This window comes from Eptesicus fuscus, chromosome 2, assembly GCF_027574615.1.
Source record: "Eptesicus fuscus isolate TK198812 chromosome 2, DD_ASM_mEF_20220401, whole genome shotgun sequence".
In the NCBI taxonomy this organism is placed as follows: domain Eukaryota; kingdom Metazoa; phylum Chordata; class Mammalia; order Chiroptera; family Vespertilionidae; genus Eptesicus; species Eptesicus fuscus.
Window position 1 is genome coordinate 108,474,900 of NC_072474.1, and position 19,511 is coordinate 108,494,410.

Below are 19,511 nucleotides of genomic sequence, written 5' to 3' on the forward strand. Positions count from 1 at the left end.
TCCCTTCTGAAGGAGTAGGCAGCAAGGATTCCTTTTCCAATTTAGAAATAATAACAACAATGCCAGGCCGGCGTGGCTCAGTGATTGAGTGTCGACCTATGAACCAGGAGGTCACAGTTCGATTCCCCATCAGGGCATATGCCCAGGTTTTGGACTCGATTCCCAGTGTGGGATGTGCAGGAGGCAGCTGATCAATGATTCTCTCTCATCATTGATGTTTCTATCTCTCTCTCCCTTTCCCTTCCTCTTTGAAATCAATAAGAATATATTTTTTAAAAAAGAAACATTAACAATACTAATAGACTTTCCATATAATGGTTGAAGAAAATGCATAATGACAATGTATGAGTTAATTGCCTTCTTAAAGGAGATTACATATTTATCATAATAGCATCTTCTTTTTTTTTTCTTTTTTTTTTAGTTTAGCACCATTTATTAAGTGATCTCAGCTGTTGTCGTAGCTGCTGTGTGTCAGCCTGTTCTTAAAACATAAAATGCTCTTCCAATTCCTCTTGTCCAGGACAGAACAAGAGAGTCCGATGATGCCAGCTTCAGTGGCGGTGCCATCCAGAGAGGGAGAGGGTCATGGCACATTCAACCGCAGCTTCCAGAGGTTTTGAAAAAGGAGCCTTTGGGGGCCCAGCCTGCCTGGCATTTTGATGCCGTCGGTGTGGGGTTTGTATTCCATAATGGTGTAGGGAGGGAGGTTAAGCACTTGCCGAAGCGTATCCCAGATTCGGGCTGTGGTTGCTTGGTCACTGGCAGCCTTATTCCATATTGAAATAATGTCCTCCTGAAACCGGACAGAGACCCCAGCCCCACAGATCTCCTCCCCAACCATGAACTGTTCCCCCCACATGGTTAGGATGAGATTCTCCCAGCAACGCGATGCCAAGCCCTTCCGCAGCCCATAATCCACTTGCCACCATTTTTATTGGCATCATCCTCCCACATGGGTTTAATTCCTTCTTTGAAGAGATGGAAGTCACTGTGGCCTGTCAGGTCCCCAGGACATACCACGTGGCTGTAAAACCTCAGAATTGCTCCACAGAAGCAAAGGTGCCAATGTGTTGGATATTCTGTTCATAGCTCTGTGAGCTGGTGGGTCGGCCGGGGGTTCTCCTGGAGTACCAGAAAGTGTAGTTGTACTGCAGGGGATGCTCTGCTGGTCCCGGGACAGCAGCCTTCCTCTTGCTGCTGCTCTGACTTTCGTCCCGTTCCGTTTTTTCCTTCTCGCCATCTTTCTGGGTGCTGTTTTCTTCATTCTGATCATGGTCACCACTGTCATCATCTTTCAATTCCTCGAACTTGTTGTTTATCCTCTCACCATCCCAACTGCCTCACGGAGTCTCACAATAGCATCTTAATTGCATGGAGAAATAATAATGAATATATGTGTGAGAATGTATTTCTTTAGACTACCATTCATTTTTAATGTATGTTTGGATTCACTAAACTCTTGCAATAAATTTGTAGCTTTTCTGAGATTCTGAAGCCCAAAAGCTGGGAAACCACAGTCTGGAAGAAAATACACAGGAATTGGAACCAGTAAATTTTGGTTTTATTACCTCAGTAGAGGCCTAGTGCATGAATTCGTGCACAAGTGGGGTCTCTGGGCCTGGCCTGTGGGATCAGGCCAAAACTGGCTCTCTGACATCCCCTGAGGGGTCCTGGATTGAAAGAGGGCACAGGCCAGATTGAGGGACCCCACCAGTGCACATTCTGAGCTGGGGAGAGACGCTGGAGGTTGGCCAGCCAGGGAAGGACCATGGGAGGGCTCCAGGGCATGTCTGGCCCATCCCGCTCAGTCCCGATCAGCTGGACCCCAGCAGCAAGCTAACCTACTGGTCAGAATGTCTGCCCCCTGGTGGTCAGTGCACGTCATAGTGAGCAGTTGAGCAGCCTTAGCATATCATTAGCATATTATGCTTTGATTGGTTGAATGGCCAACCAGTCGACCGGACACTTAGCATATTCGGCTTTTATTATATAGGATTTGCTGAACTTAGGTAAGTCACCCAACGACTTTGTGCTTCACTTTCCTCATCTGTCAAATAGGAGTGCCACATCTTTCTTACCACATCGAACTGTTAGAAGGAATAAATGAGAAAATAGATATGAAAGCAGGTTGAAAGTTAGAAAGTACTATACATTATTCAAATTATTTATTAGTAGAACTAAAATTAACTGTTTAACTAATGACTAATTTTAACAAATAAAAGCAAAACTTGCTAGAAATGCAACCAAAGTGGAGGTAGATAGATGTGATTTTGATATGTTTGACAACAAAATACTTTTTTCTTAAGAAATTGGATTCACAGTGATACAATATTCAGATGCTAGAAAGGCCCTTATTATTTCAAACAATGAAATTTAAATGGAAAACATAGGGTTCAAAGGCCTTATCTCCCATTCAAATCATAAGCTCTTCGAGGACAAAGTTCCTGTTTGTTCCATCTTTGTAACTTCTTCACAGGGCTTTTGCACATAGTTGAGGGCATAATAATTATAAGTCACAGGTACCCAATAAAAAAATTAAGCAGCTTAGTTTCAAATCCAGGTCTATCTAACATTGAAAACATTTCTTTCCTGATGCCACCCTATTACCATAAACTAGTCACTCATTTTGTAAAGCAGTGGTCAGGGTTCTATGGACAGCAGGTCTACAGTTTTATGTAAGATTTAAGTTAGTTGGCCTCAGGTTGGAAGTAATATCAGTTCCCCAACCTCTTGCATCACTGACTCATGTCCTTCTCCTATCCAACCACATTGCTCTCACCATCTCAAACCCTTGCCTCCTTGGTTCTTCTTCACAAAGAAAAGATAACCGGAGTCCTTTAACCCTATGAGCACAGAGTAGTCTACTGGTGGCACCTTCCTACCCCCAGGCAGGAAAAAAGATACTGCACCCCCAGAATCACTGATTAGAATTCAAATTGGTAATCGATATTTTGAAAACTTCCAAATATAAGTATCGTCCATCAGCATCTCTGTTGACATTAAACCATTGAAAGGTTTCACTGCTTCAAGTACTTGTTTCCCATCTTGTCCCTATGCTCCCAGTGCCGGTCTCACCATGGCTTGGTGCACTCAGAGAAGACTAAAGTCTTCAGTTGAATCTGCCTCATTGCTTGCTCATCCTGGCTTTGTTCTCTAGCATCTGGACTTCTAGAGAAATCACTGAGAAAAGTAATATCCAGGGAGTCAATTAATAACTGTAGTCCTGCATTTCCCAAAGCACATTCCTCAGAAAAATAGTCTCCAGAGATGCTACGCTCACACACACACACACACACACACACACACACACACAAAGAAGAAGAAGAAGAAGAAGAAGAAGAAGAAGAAGAAGAAGAAGAAGAAGAAGAAGAAGAAGAAGAAAGGAAGAAAGGAAGAGAGAGAGAGAGAGAGAGAGAGAGAGAGAGAGAGAGAGAGAGAGAGGAGAAAGAAGAAAGGAATGATGGAAGGAAGAGAAAAAGAAAATATTCTTATGGCCAAAAATAAGTATAAGAACTGAATACCAGCCCTTACTTTCCTAAGAGCAGAAATGATGCATCTACTATACCCTAAAGGCCAGTAGTACAGTGTCTAGTCCATAGAAAGTGTTCAAAAAATATTTGTTGATCAAAATTTATATGTATTTTTAATACTAAATACTCTAAGAAAAAGTACAATTTAAACTTTTTTTTCGGTTTTGCTTCCCCCAGAATTACTCAAATATATCTAAACACAGAATTTTTTTCAAAGAAATAGTGTTTGGTGGATAACATTCTGGAAAATGCTGATGGGCAGAGTAAATCAAGCTAAAGAAAACCCAGTTTGCTCTAAAGGTTAAGGAACATTTTGCTTGAATTCTCTAGAATCTTGACTAGCACTGGCAGGCAATCATATTCTTATTCAGTGGTCTGAATAATTCCTATTAGAGAGGAGCATTCAAGAAGGATGAAGAGGCCTTAAAATCTCTTAAATTTTACTTAGTTTCCTGACATTATGGGAAAATTAACCAGCTTGATTGTAGAATATAGCCCAGCTCTGGGTTCTCTAATGGTCTATTTTTCTCAGACTGTGTAAACACCAATTTACCATCTTTATCATATTTTTTGAGATAAAAATACAACTCTTTATCCCAAAGTCAACATAATTTCTTAAAGGTTAACAACCAAAAAAAAATCTGAACATTACTGAGTGACCTAGTTCTACACGCATAAAAAGAACTAAAAATCTCCAACGAATTTTGAATTCAAAAGTCTAAGTTTTATATTTTTTTAAATCTTTTTGAAACCAACGGTTAAAAAGGTGAGTTGCATTCTTTCAAAAATGTTGGTAATGCTCTTCCACCTATATCAGGGGTGTGTGTGTGTGTGTGTGTGTGTGTGTGTTAACTTGACCAAAATTTGGTTAGCTTCAGTTCCTCAAAGTAGACCTAAATACTTTTAGTTTTCAAGTGGATGGGTAGGTAATCAAGATACTTGGTTCCCTGATTTATACAAAAATTATATTTTTTAAAAATACAAAGAAAAGAACAAACAAAATATCAGTCTAATGCCAAGAAATTTATTACTTTCTAGGATGATCATAAATATAAAAGTACAAACTCAAATGTTAAATAAATCTGGCTCAGCTAAAGCAAACTAGTTAGCAGTCTGAGCCTCAGTTGTATCATTGTAAGATGGTCATAATTATACATTTTACTTTATAGATTATTGTAAAACTGTTGGAACAGTGTCTGGCTTACAGAAATCAGTCAATGTTAGCTTTTATTCTTAGCCCAATCCCTATTTTCCTGAAGTTAAAAATGAGACCCAGGCAGCCTAAAGGATTTGTCCAAAGCAACACCACTAGTGAGTATCAGATGAGGCATTATCACTTAAGTTCTCACAACACTAGTCCAGCTATCTTTCCAACCCATCATAACAACAAAAAATAGAAGTGGGAAAAAATAACTTGAGTACACATAAAACTTGATGTACAAAGGAACTATAAGCTGTGAGAAACAATTGACTTAGGAGTTGAGAAAACTCCTGAGTGAATGATATGGTTATATTCATAAGGTTAGTCAGGATTGCCACACAAGAATACTTTTAAATCTTATTGTGAGGAAATGGGAAACATGGAAAGATGGAAAGGAGAAAGCAGCAGGTGGGAGAGAGAGGTGGCTGCAGACATTTGAAGGCTCTAAATAAACTACATACCAAGATTAACAAACAAGTTTTCCTGCAAAGGAGATTGAAGCAACCTGGAATAATGATAACATTGAATGAGGACTCAGTATGTATCAGGCACTATTCTTAGTTCTACCCAACATATCTCTTTAAGTTCTCACAGGAACTCAATAAAGTACAATTATAATCTTCACTCCAGAGAGAAAATGGAGGCTCAAAGTAGTTGAATATTTTGCCCTTAGGCAAACAGTAAGTTATACAGCCAAGAATGTTAAACCCAAGAGGTCTAATATTAGGTCTAAAACTAATTATTATGGAGAGGGGAAATGATGACTTCTGAATGGTTTTTTCTTTTTTTGTAGACTTAAAATGTTGTATTAAAGATAAAGATGTATTTTGCATATATGTAAACATATGTACAGCCACATAAATCATTGCATACATGATTTTTATCAATTTTCTGGTCTATTTTCTGGAAATTGTTGAAAGCAGTGTACAAGTTTGTTTGTTTAAATTGAAACAACCGAATTATGAGGGGAGAGGTTTCCATATTTTACAAAAGTTCTATAAGCTTTCCGGTACTAAGAATCATTCTATTCCAAAGATTCTAAGCATAATCACAGTCCAAACATAAACAGAGCCCTATCTGACTGCATTTGTAAGTGGCAGAGATCCAGTAGCATGAAACTGTAAAATGGTGCAAGGTGCAAATGAATCAATAGCAAAGGGGATGAGAGATTAGTGTGTTATATCAATGGCAAGCTCAGCTTTGAGGTCACCATTCAAACACAGTCATGTTGCCACTCCATTTAGTGGCATGATTAAGGACATGACCTCTGGAATCATACAAACCTGTTTCTATCCTAGATGTGAAACTTGGTCATGGGAACACAGGTATATTACTTCATTTCACTTAGTTTCAGTTTCTTTATACACACAAGGCAGATAATATTATCTATTTCACATACAATAATATACATAGAGTGTTTATCACAGGGCCCACCATATAACATTCAAATAAATGGTAGCACCACATAGGTTATATTTTGCTTTGATATGGATAATTTTTTAAATGCTCCAAATGACTGATGGACTACATTATACATGTTTATCATTCTATTTGAACACTTCATGACCCACTTGACCCTTCAACTTCTCCTTGAACTTCTCTCCTTCCTAAATATATATGATTGAACTGTATTGTCTTTCCACCCACCTCACTGATTACTCTTTTTTATTCCTTTCTTCTATTTTTTCACTGTGGGGTACCTAAAGATTAGCCCTTGGTATTCTTTTTTCTCTTCATACTCGCTTTCTCTCTCTCTCCAGCAAACTCATCCACTGTCATAATTGCCTTAATCACACCTCGGTAGATAACAACCAACTCCACCTCCACCACAGATTCCATGCACGCACTCCTTGCACATATCCAGCTGAGTCCGGATATTTCTATGTGACTATTATGCTATTTGCTTTCACTTGTCATGACTAAAATGACAATCACTGTCAACCCTATTATGGCCTCTGTACATCATCATCCATCTTTCCAAACCAAAGGAACAAACTCTTGGCTTAAGTAGAAAATGAATTGATTGGAAGTCTATGTGGACTAGCTCACAGGATCCATGGAAGGGCTGGAGAACCAGCCTCAGAAAATAGGCAGAAACTAAGGAGATCCAAGTCACAGCCACAGACCCAGAGAGCTAGAGATGCTGTCCCTGCATCATCACCACCAAACACTCTCATCCTTCTGGACTCACAGCTCTGCCACAAAATAATAATCTTTAACCATTCCCTACCCCAATCCATCATTCTTGCAAGAACCAAAGCTCCAGATGGAAGCATCTGATGAGCCCAGCCTAGGTGACATACCTTCGCTTTAGCTACTGTATGTAGAAGTTTGGAGAGAGAGTCTTTAAGTCTCATCACTGCTTGTCTCTCTGGGCTTTATTCTCTGCCACCACAGATAGCTTTTCTCCAAATGGTAGGGCACATGACTTCCTGCACACACTTCTGACTCCCATGGTGGAAGGTGGGATTCCTATTTGGGGTTCTTCCAAAATATAAAGAACGTTTGGGTGCTGGGAAACCAAAAACAACATACATTTCTACACCTTCCTATAAAACCAGTTTACTGCTGGCCATGTCACCACCCTCAAATCACTACGTGCATCCCCCGAATCATCAATCCGTGTATGTTTCCTTATAGTAAGTATCTCCTTCATCCTACTCTAATATCTCTTCGCCCCATATGGTACTTTTGAAATAATCTCCTCACTGGATCCCTTCTCTAGGTTCTCCCCTTACACGTTTGTTGTGGACATTTTCTCTTTTAGTAACAGTGCCCCAATTTTCTTGTACATAATTACCTCTTCTTTGTTGTGTCTGGAACTGTTAATCAAGGTGATCTGAACTCCAACTCCCAATAGCATATCCATGACCCAAGATACACCATCACATGCTTCCTCTTGGAATACAAATATTGACCAAATATAATACGAAGACTGAACATGTTTACTTTTTTCCAAAAAGTTAATATGTTGGTTTTCTATTGCAGCATAATACATTACCGCAAACTTAGCAGCCTAAAACAGTACCCATTTATTAGCTGACTAGAGGCCCGGTGCACAAAATTTGGGCACAGTGCGGGGTCCCTCAGCCCAGCGTGCACCCTCTCACAATCTGGGATCCCTTGGTGGATGTCCAACTGCCAGTTTAGGCCCAATCCCGCAGGGGAGATCATGATGTGATTGAGTTCTTTGCTCAGGATCTGGAATAGCTGAAATCAGGGTATTAGAAGTGCAGCCTTTCTTTCAGGTGGTTCTAGAAAAGAATCTGCTTCCAAGCTCATTCAGATTGTTGGCAGAATTTAGGTCCTTTTGGTAGTAGAACTGAAGTCTACATTTACTGTCAGCTGAGGGCTACTCTTAGCTCCCAGAGGCTGCCCATATTTCTGCAAAATCAGCAAAGGAGAATCTCCCTCAGATAGAATAATCCCTTTCATACTTCAAATCTTCTAGATATTCAATAAATGTTTCAAAATATTTTTTACAAGATTTAAGGATTTCCTGGAAGGTTACTAAAGTAGTCACAGAAATAAATAAATAATAAAATAAGGATTAAAGTAGCTCTGGGGAGCTCAGAGACTAGAACCAGGGGGCTGACGCCTCCAGGACATTGCTGACTTTAAGTCTCATCACTGCTTGTCTCTCTGGGCTTTATTCTCTGCTACCACAGATAGATTTTCTCCAAATGGTAGGGCACATGACTTCCAGAAGACCCAGATTTATTCTTTCAGTTCCAAGACCTAATAGCCAGTAGAATATCTCTCTTGCTTTAATTTTTAGAAATGTCAAGATGGTATCTGAAAGCCCCGGTTTAGTTTGAGCAGTTGACTTTTAGACTAGCTACTCTAACAAGAGAAATGAAATACTACATTTGGCCCAGGCTTGGATATATGCAATCATCTGCATGCCTTCCAAATTTGTATCTACTCTACCCATCCTCTACATGAACATGGTATCTCTATTTATTTAAGTCTTCTTTTTATTATCTCTCAGCAAAGTTTCATAGTTTTCTGGATATTACACTTTCTTGTTAACATTACTCTTAGGTCTATTTCTTATTCTATTTTTCCTTCTCCTTATTTCAGTAATTGTATGGAAAATAAATTGGTTAATTTGAAATTTTTATTGGTTACCTTTCTGAACTCTCTTATTTGGAATGTGATAATGAAAATTCTCCTGTTTCCAATATTACAAAATGATGAATCTGTACCTACTGTTATGATTTTGTAAGGTTTCATCTTCATATACTTAATTTATCCTACCCTCTTACACTCAACTATGAATTATTTGCACATTAACGCTGCCAGAATTCCACAAATTGTAAAGACAAGGTGACTATAAAGAAATTAAACTGGCTTTCTAAAGCAAATACTTAAGAATGTATCATTTTAAATGACCATCTCCCCTAAGATTGTCACCTTGAAAGTCATAGTAAACACGTCTGGTACATATGCCCAGTTCCTGTTCCCCTTCTCTGAGGACATCTCCCATACCCACTTCACCTAATTTATTGGGCCTTTTTACTGAGTCCATTCTGTGGCCTAACCATAATCAATTAGACAAGGGTTAACACTAAACCCAGGTGGACTACTGAACTCTCTCTACTGGGAATGTGTCATTGAGAACCTGGGATAAGGAGCACACATCAGTTATCTGCAGGTGCTGAGCTTGTATACTGAGAACTGGGACTCCATTTTTGGATTAGCCATCTGCTCCCTTATTCTCCCTTGCCTTGTACACAGAGAAGCTGAGCAACTATAGAAGGAGGGGGAATGAGAAATAATGATGCAGATATACAAACTATAATTGACTTTGCAGTTCCAGGGAGAGAAGAGAGAGATAAAGAGTAGATTTGGATCACCGGTCAAATCCTGTTATATTTACAAAACACAATTCTACTTCTGATAGTTGGATTTCCCCAAGATAGCCTTGATTACTTAAAATAAATTGCCCCTTCTGTTAAGCTATTTTGTGTAGGTTTCTGTTACTTGAAAATAAAGAAACTCTGACTAAGAAAAAATTAAAGCCCAGTATAATCATTTTTTCATTACTGCAAGAAGACATTTTTGAGACATAATTAGTCTAGAATTGCCTTCCAAGCTTTGGTCATGGTCCTTCATTGATGACATATCTTAATCCTTTAAAAAAACTTTTAGTAGCCAAAGTCTTTCAAAGATGTACAACTTTAAAAACTGGGGATTTGAAGAACACTCACTGAGTACTTATTATATGTTAAGTAATTGGCTTCATTGTTTTATAGGAGCAACTGGTTGCCTGAACATATATTCCTGGAGTTAATATAGGATTGAGATTAAGGGGATAAATTCAGGAATTAAATTTACTTGGTTCAAATTCTGGCTCTATCACTTATCACCTGAGTAAAATGTAAGCAAATTGTAGTTATTGTGAGATATACATTAAGATGATCTATTTTAAAAATACTTAAAACAGAGTCTATCTATTCTCATTTTATGTCCTCTCCAAACTAACCCTTCATCATGCTATATTTGCCTTTAGTCTCATATTATCTGGCTGGAATGCTCTTTCCTCTTCTAAACTCTATCCCCCTTCCCCTCAACTCATTGCCTTTCATTTGTTTTACTCTCTTATTATCCTTTAGTCCAAGGTTATTGGCTTTAGACAGAGCTCTTTATAGAACTTGGTTTCTCTCTCTCCTTTTGTGAGCTCTGCTTCATAGCATTGGCCTCATTATCAAACCCCATGTAGTTGTCAAATACTTATTTACTGTGAGTTATGTTCTCAGTGCTGTGTGTGGATAAACCTATGAAGAAGACAGACAAGGTCCTGCCTGCATGTACCTTGAGTTTTACTTTATGGAATCAGGCCTTAAACAAATAAATAATTTAACAATTTTAGATACTGTAACAACACCAAAGACCCTGCACTTGGAGCAGTATCTGACTAAAGTTAGGTGCCCAAAATGTTCACTGAATTTTTATGTGTGGGGTATTGTTTTCTGACTAAAAGATATATTTTATGATATGGTAAATATCTTAAATATTGACATTTGAAAATTAAATCACTCAGTTTATACAAATGCAAGTTAAGGTATTTCCATAAAAATGAACAGTATTTTTATAACTGTATATAAATTCTAATGATACTGAATTTGCAAAACAAAATTCTGTCACATTTTTATATATACTGCAGTTTTGTTTAAGTTGAAAATATAATTAAAAATTCACCCCAAAGTAGTTGACATTTTGGAGGGCTTTTTATTCTATTTTATATTTAATCTTTCTTAAAAAGTGCTTGGAAACCAATGCTTTAACAGAAAATGCTGCTTCGGCAATAAATTTTACATAATCCTCAAGGTGCCAAAATAAACTTTTGGATCAAGGGATTCATAACAGAAAAAGAGCCTACTTTTTTAACATACAAGGAAATACATCTGAAGATTTATTCTCTAAAGTGAGTACTGTATGTGCAAAAAAGAACTCTTTTAGGAATGAATGTGTGCTAACAGACATTCTATCTTAGCAATTGAGATTCCCCCAACAGCATGATGCAACTATTTCATTAGCTGCATGTGGGTAACTTGATTCTTCTCACTCTCCCTATTCCTTGTAGAACCTATTTGGGCAGCTATTTAATGCTACCAGGCCAAATTCTTTCTTCACTTTTTTCCTGCCAAATAGTACCATAATTGTCATCAAGATGTGATCATCTGTTTCATATGGCTTTAACTCATGCTGAATGATAGCACCAGTGTGATTTGCCATTTCATTTCAGCTCTTACTCTTGAAAAATAAAAAATATGTGACTTATTCTTATTCCCTTTTCCAAATCATAAGACTGTGAATAAATTAACATTGTCCTGTTTGATGCATTATACTATTTGATTGAAGGAAGAAAGATGACTAGAATGAAAAGAAGGTTTTTAAGACAGGAAATTGGTTGGGAGACTAAACGCTACTTAATCCTCTTATATAATAAAGCGGCAATATGCAAATTGACTGTCACACCCTCACACAAGATGGCCGCCACAAGATGGCTGGCAGGGGAGGGCAGTTAGGGGTGACCAGGCCAACAGGGGAGGGCCACTGGGGGCGACCAGGCCTGCAGGGGAGGGAGGGCAGTTGTGTGGGACCAGGCCTGGAGGGGAGAGCAGTTAGGGGCAACCAGGTTGGCAGGGGAGGGCAGTTGGGGGAGACCAGGCCTGCAGGAGAGGGCAGTTGGGAGCAACCAGGCCTGCAGGGGTGGGCAGTTGGGGGCGATTGAGCTGGCAGGGAGGGCAGTTGGGAGCAATCGGGCCAGCAGGGGAGCAGTTAGGCGTTGATCAGGCTAGCAGGGGAGTGGTTAGGGGGTGATCAGGCTGGCAGGCAGACGTGGTTAGGGGCAATCAGGCAGGCAGGCAGGCGAGCGGTTGGGAGCTAGGAGTCCCAGATTATGAGAGGGATGTTCGACTGCCAATTTAGGCCCATTCTCTGTAGGATCGGGCCTAAACCGGCTGTTGGACATCCCCCAAGGGGTCCCAGATTGGAAAGGGTGCAGGCTGGGCTGAGGGACACCCCCTCCAGTGCACAAATTTTGTGCACCGGGCCTCTAGTAGCATATAAAAGCTTTCATAGTCCAGAAATATTCTGCCAAATTTGTAGCCTCTGTTCACTTGTGACTATGAAATGTGGGTAATCCGAATTGAAATGTGCTGGAAGTGTAAAATACACTTCAAATTTCAAAGATGGTAATGGAAAAAACAATGTAAAATATCTCATTAATAACTTTTATATTGATTATATGTTGATAATGTTTTGGATGTGTAAAAGTATAAAATATATTCTTAAAATTCATTTCACTTTTACGTTTTAAATGCAACTACTAGAAAATTTTAAATGATATAGATAGTTTGTATTTGTGCCTCACATTATATTTCCATTAAACAGAGCTGGTCCACAAGTAACACATCAGAAAGTAAGAATGGTCAGAGATGAGATATATAAGATGTAAAGTTTATGTGACCAGCATTCTCAAATGTTATTTTCTGTTTTGAAAGGCTTATTTGGAGGAATATTCTTCTCTCAAAAAGAGGTCAGGGTAAAGCAGATGATTTTTTTTTTTTTTTTTTCAATAAACGGCTCTTTATTTTGGCCTGTCTGCATATCTATATTCCCTTTTCTGATAATAGTGGCCTGGTGTTCCTTTGAGAAATCATCTCTCTCTCTGATCATCTCTTTCTGTGTGGATAAGAATGACCCATGATTCATGCTCGAGTTGGTCACGTGATCCAGGCTTAACCAATCAAAATATTCCATTCTCCTGGCCAAAATAATTGCCTTAGAAATTGATGAAAGATCTGCTTGAGAAGGATCTCAATATCCTGCTAAAAGGTATAAATCTGGTTATAGGTGTCCTATGAGCAAAGTAAGATAGATTTAGCAAACTCAGTCTGCAAGTTTGGCTCCTCCCTCTACTGTGTTTAGTGTGCTCAAATCCACAATATCTCCAGCCCAATTTCTCTAGAAAATAAACTTCTGCCGATGTGTTGCAAAAGTTGGGATAAACATAAACTGAGGAACAAAAATAGATCCAGAGACTAAGAAACACTGAACAGACAGTCCAACCTCAGAGAGAAGGCAGGGGAGGTGGGGGGTGGGGAGGGAAAGAGGCCAACCAAGGACTTGTATGCATGCATATTAGCATAACCAATGGACAGGGACACTGGGGCAGTAGGGGCTTGTCCTGGAGGGAGGGAGTGACAGGGAGGGTCAATTGGTGAAAAGGGAGACATATGTAATACTTTAAACAATTAAAAAAAAATGTTGGGATAAAAATGCCTGGCTGGAGAGGGAGTCTAGAGGAGAAGGTGGATGGTTCTCACAGCTTCTTACACAATCTTTCAACCAAGCCCTAGGCTTTCAGCCATGCTCTCACCTCTAACTTTTGTCTTGAAATTCTAATTTCTGTGAACAATGGAGAAACAGGGATTGGAGACCAATGATATTCAAAATAGTTGCTGAGTTTTATATTTAGATTTCTTTTTCTTTCAAGTGTTCAATTTAGAGATTAATGACTTTAGTTTATAAGAATATATCAGGTAATTTTGCTTATTAAATTTGAAAGCCTATAATAGGATAATATTAAACTTTTCTTTACCTTTCACTGTTGCATAAGTGATTATTAATTATAATTTAAATTGTATTATTAGTATAAGATTATTATTGTAATTTAAATCTTCAAATATTATATGACCTTGACATATTGACCACTAAGTTAAAAGGTACTAACACTATACCAACGTCATACTAGTAGTTAATTTCTATCTCTTCTATTTTATAAGGCTAAATCATAGTATAATTGAATTGCTTCATTCTTTTCTATCTTTATTTCACCTCTATTCTCTAGGTTGGTATTAATATAGATCCTTATCATACTTCATTGTTTTAATAAACCTTCTTTATGATAATAATTTTAAATGAAGGTATTCAATTCACTGGATTTCACTTCAGAGCTTTATTATTGGGTTTCTTTACCAAATATTGGTATTTTGTACTATTTTCATATCAAAATAAACATTTTCTATATGTTGTAACTGAAGACCAAACCCAAAGATTATCAATAGCATGGAAAACCATTTTAAAATTCATGAATTGTTTATATTTCTTTTCCCTAAAATGTTTTAGTAAGTAAAATGATATGCTTTATTTATATAAGACATTGTGGTTTGTTTTATATTAGGAGTTTCAACAAGTAGAAAGGTCAAATGATGTTAATTTCTGGTTTGGAACATAATTCCTGTAAATTATAAACATGCCATCTATTTTTGTCATTGTCTTAACATCAGGGATGAAAAATAAGTTTAGATTTATGAATAGAATGATGGTGGGTATGTGGGTGAGAGACCTATATCTTTCATATTTTATTGTAAAAATCCCTTTCATTTTAATCCAACAAAAGTGTCTTTGCTACCACATAACTGTAGAATGCAGGCATACAGAAATGATGAATACTCAGGTCTTGACTTCACAATCTTCAAGGTGGGAGAGTGAAACAATAAAATACTTTCACAAATACAGCAATTATAATACATAGAAGACTGTAAGAGCAATGGGGAAATACATAAATAAAATGTTTTAAGAGCACAGAAAGGAGTAATTATCATATAGTTGGGAATTATTGAACAATTTCCATGAGAGTAGAATAGCATGGAAGTATCAGATGGGGAGCAGCAAAAACCCCAGTTTGGCTGGGTGATAGATTGAATACTGTGGGACCATGCTTTTGTGTTTGTGTCATTGTCTTCCCCCCAAATATCACTGTCCCTCAGGAAAATCAGATAAAATCCAAGTTCCTTCATTTCTGATTCCTTTCAAGACAGCTTTGTCACCTTGAAATATGCTTTCTAGTGTACAGAAATAGTTACATTTGGAAAGACAGAAATTTAAAATACAGTTCTACCACAAATTAGCTGCGAGATGTTGGACAAGTTAACTTCTCTGGGCCAATTTGTTAATTCCTTCCCTGTGATATGGGGATACCAATAGTAGTACTTATTGTATATAGTTATGATAAAGATTAAATGAATTAATAATGTATGTCAGTGTTTAACAATGATGGCTTAATTACAGCAAAAAGAGCCAAGATTAGGAATCAGGAAATGTGATCTTTAGTTTGGGTACTACTGGTTATAAACTGTGTAGCCTACATAAATTGCTTATCATGTCTGGGCCTCAATTTCCCTATCTGCAAAAATAGGGCGTTGACCTAGATCAGTGGTCGGCAAACTGCGGCTCGCAAGCCACATGGGGCTCTTTGGCCCCTTGAGTGTGGCTCTTCCACAAAATACCACGGCTTGGGCGAGTCTATTTTGAAGAAGTAGCGTTAGAAGAAGTTTAAGTTTAGAAAATTCAATCGTTGTACTGTTGATATTTGGCTCTGTTGACTAATGAGTTTGCCGACCACTGACCTAGATGATCTGTACTCTCTCTAAAATGTGGTGGTGTGAGTGCTACAGACAACATTTATATTTGACTTTGATACTGAACTATGCAATTGGATTAAATGGAAAAAACCACCAATGTAAGCATATAATACATTGAAATTTTATTAAAAGACTGAAAATGATAATGAGTTAGGCTGGGAGAGTGATTTCAAGTGGACACAAAACAGTAGTGATAGATCAGGTTCTATTATCATCTGCCTGAATGTAAGAGAAAATAGATGGTGAATGGTATTTTTTAAAAAGTCAGATGCCAAGTTCAAAGATGTATAATATTATTTTTAAAAATGCTCACCCTATTAATTGGCTATCTTGACAGTTTAGGACCTGAGTATTCCTAATGCAGTGAAAACTGTAACCAAAACTGTATATCTTTATTGATTTCAGAGAGAAATACAGTGGGAGAGAAAGATAGAAACATCAATGATGAAAGAGTATCATTGATCAGCTGCTTCCTGCAAGCCCACAACTGGGGATTGAACACAGAAACCTGGCATGTGCCCTGATCAGGAATAGAACCATGACCTCCTGGTTCATAAGGTGAGGCTCAACCACCGAGCTGCCCTGGCTGGACTAAAAATATGTTTTTATTGATATTTTTTAAGAGAGAGAGAGAAATATTAATCAGCTGCCTCTTGCACACACCCTGATGGGGGATGGAACCCAGAACCTGGACATGTGCCCTGACTCAGAATCGAACCGGTGACCCTTTGGTGCAAAGAATGACAACCAACTGAGCCACACCAGCCAGAGCCAACTAGAATATATTTAATATGAAGACAGTAATAGGGTGTAATAGTAAGGTTCTAAAAATACCCAATGATTAAAATAAACAAAGGACATAAAAAACAAAAATCTGAGATACCACCCTGAGATGAGGGTCAGTATTAGATCAACTATCTTGCCCATTTTTTGTACTGTAAGGGCAGTCTTGGAATAGAAAATCAGTGGACATTACAGTTTAAGAAATGAAATATATCACCATTACATTTCTGTTTCTTCAATTTTTATTCCCTCCTATGAAACTTTATTTTTGTTCCCTACCAAATGTACAAAAAAGATGATGATGATATTTGGAAATGTATCAAGAAGACAAAATCATTCATATATTTTAGGTATCTCTAAAATTTGACTGCACTGTTGAAATGAAATGCATCAGCATGTACATCTGAGATGATGATGATGTCCTTAGAGTCCCAACTCCCATAAGAAAAATAATACTGAGAAATCTCTGGCTCATAAACATGGAGGAATCTAAGATTTTTGCTATAATTTAACATAATGATAATGTAACTAATCAGAAATTTTCTGGAAGGGGGCTATGTTTCATGTCCTAAATAACTGGTTGATCAAATTTATCTGATTTTTAGAACTGTAGTGCATTACAGTTCAGGACTAAAGAAAATATAGTAAAGTGTGATATTTTTAAAGCAGGTAATAAATTTACTCAAAAATGGCTTTTCAGCATTATGTATCATTTTATAGTTAATTAAGGCATCTAATCATTATGACTTCAATTACAAATATCTAATTCATACAAAATTATTTAGAATATTAAATTAGAAAATGTATATTACTTTTGTTATATGTTGATAATTTGTAATTGAATCGGTATTTTACAACCCTACTAGTATATTGGATTGCTTATTTTTGTTGTAAAGTAAAAGAATAGCTTTTTGACTTCCAAATGGTCAAATAAATTATGAAACTGTTAATTTGCCCAGCAATGTATATCTATACTTAGTACTGTATAAGAGCTCTATAGGTGTGTTTATCGATTTTAGGTAAATAATAGTGAACTTGATGGATATTATTGTGGTGTCTTTGAAGTAATGACCCCAATTTGCTCACACCTTTCTGTATCCATGCCATTGGTTAGTGTCCTCCAGACTCTGGATTTGGTCATCTGATTTGCTTTGGTCAATGGGACAGCAGCAATCACATATAAGGAGGCAAAGACTTGAAAAGCACTTGCACATTAGTGCTTATGCTCTTGCTGTGTTTGACATGTTCCACTATGTAAATAAGCTCTAGCTAGCCTCTGAGTGATGAGACACATGGCTCAGTCATTCCCATTATTTCAGCACATAGGAACCAAACCCCAGACCAGAGTGAAGCCTTCCTAGATCATGCAGTTTCCAGCATTAACAATCCCAGCCAAGATCAGCAGGACCTTGCCAGATCAGCAGAACTGCCCATCTGACCCATAGACTTTCTAGCAATAATCTTTTAAGCCGCTAGGTTATGGATTGGCTTGTTACACAGCAATCCTATATAATAAAAGGATAATATGCAAATAGACCGAACAGCAGAACGACTGGTTGCTGTGACACGCACTGACCACCAGGGGGCAGACACTCAATGCAGGAGCTGCCCCCTCGTGGTCAGTGTGCTCCCACAGGGGAGTGCCGCTCAGCCAGAAGCCCTGAGCTGGGCTCATGCTGGCAAGTGCAGCGGCGGTGGTGGGAACCTCTCCTGCCTCCGCAGCAGCACTAAGGATGTCCGACTGGCTTAGGGGGAGCAGGCCTAAGCCATCAGTTGGACATCCCCCAAGGGCTCCCGAGCTGCGAGAAGGTGCAGGCCCAGCTGAGGGACCCCTCCCGCCCCCGCCCCCCCCCACCCAGTGCACAAATGTCATGCACCAGGCCTCTAGTAAACAAATGATATACTATATATAGGAAATACATTGCAGAACAAAAACATCTTTCCAAAGAACATTAACATTTCCTTTGAGAGTAACTAGGTTTCCAGAGTAGGAGACAATCTTGAATATGACTCTCTTCTATCCTTAGATTTGTGGATATCTGGCCTAGAAATTCTAGAGATACTATATTCATTAATTTTGTTCATTAATATTTCTATTCCCCCTTCTTTTAGGGAACATGGTAATATTACACTTTCCCATCTGCAGTTGATTACAAAAGTGGCCACAGATTATTTTTTTCCCCTCTATCCACACCCTTCTGCAATGTGACTTGCAACTCTTCTTGTTAAAAGGTACTTACCTTCATTAACTCTGGGCTTGGCCATATGATTGCTTTAGCCATTTGGACTGGAGCAAATGTGACCCAAGCCAAAGCTTTAAAAGTGCCTGTGCATTAGGGCTTGCTCTTTTACTGACCTTGAAATCCACGTGAACAAGCCAAGGCTAGCCTCTTGATGATAAGGGACTATTGGCCTGCTTGGTCTGTTGTTCCAGATGACACTCAACTCACCCTCAGAAACAGAGTTGCCTCTCTAACAGGAAGCTAATCACAAACATCTGAGTGAGCACAGCCCAGGTAAGTTGAACTATCCAGCTGAGACCAAACAAATTGCCATTCCATGGAATCATAAGCTAAATCAATTGTTGAAATTTTAAGCTATTAAGTTTGGGGGTGGTTGCTTATACCTGCAAAGCTATCCTATATAATAAAGAGCTAATATGCTAATTAGACTGAACAGCAGAACAACCGTCTGGACGACCTTCCAGATGCAGATGAAGCCGGGGCTGCGAGGGCTGAGGCAGCCAGGACAGCCGGGGCTGCGAGGGCCGAGCCCCTTGCACAAATTTCATGCCTCGGGCCTTTAGTCTATATATATAAAAGCCAAGTGACCAGAACAACCAGAATGACCTAAACGATCAGTCACTATGACACATACTGTGGCAGCCAACCAGCCCAATCAGGGCCCCAATCGCCCCCCCAACCACCTGTGGCCCCTCCCCCCAGCCTGTCCCACCTCTGATCAGCTCCCCCCGACCCCGATCGGGGGTGAGGCTGGCCAACCTCCTGCATCCCTTTCCCCGCACCGGCCCGGCCTGATTGGCCCCCATCGGGGTGGGCC

General features: G+C 38.7%; 1 pseudogene; it reads right to left on the reverse strand.

The window, feature by feature from the left end:
• Positions 1-577: 577 nt before the first annotated feature.
• On the reverse strand, positions 578-7,729 carry LOC103285003 (eukaryotic translation initiation factor 4E type 2-like; annotated as a pseudogene).
• Positions 7,730-19,511: the final 11,782 nt, after the last annotated feature.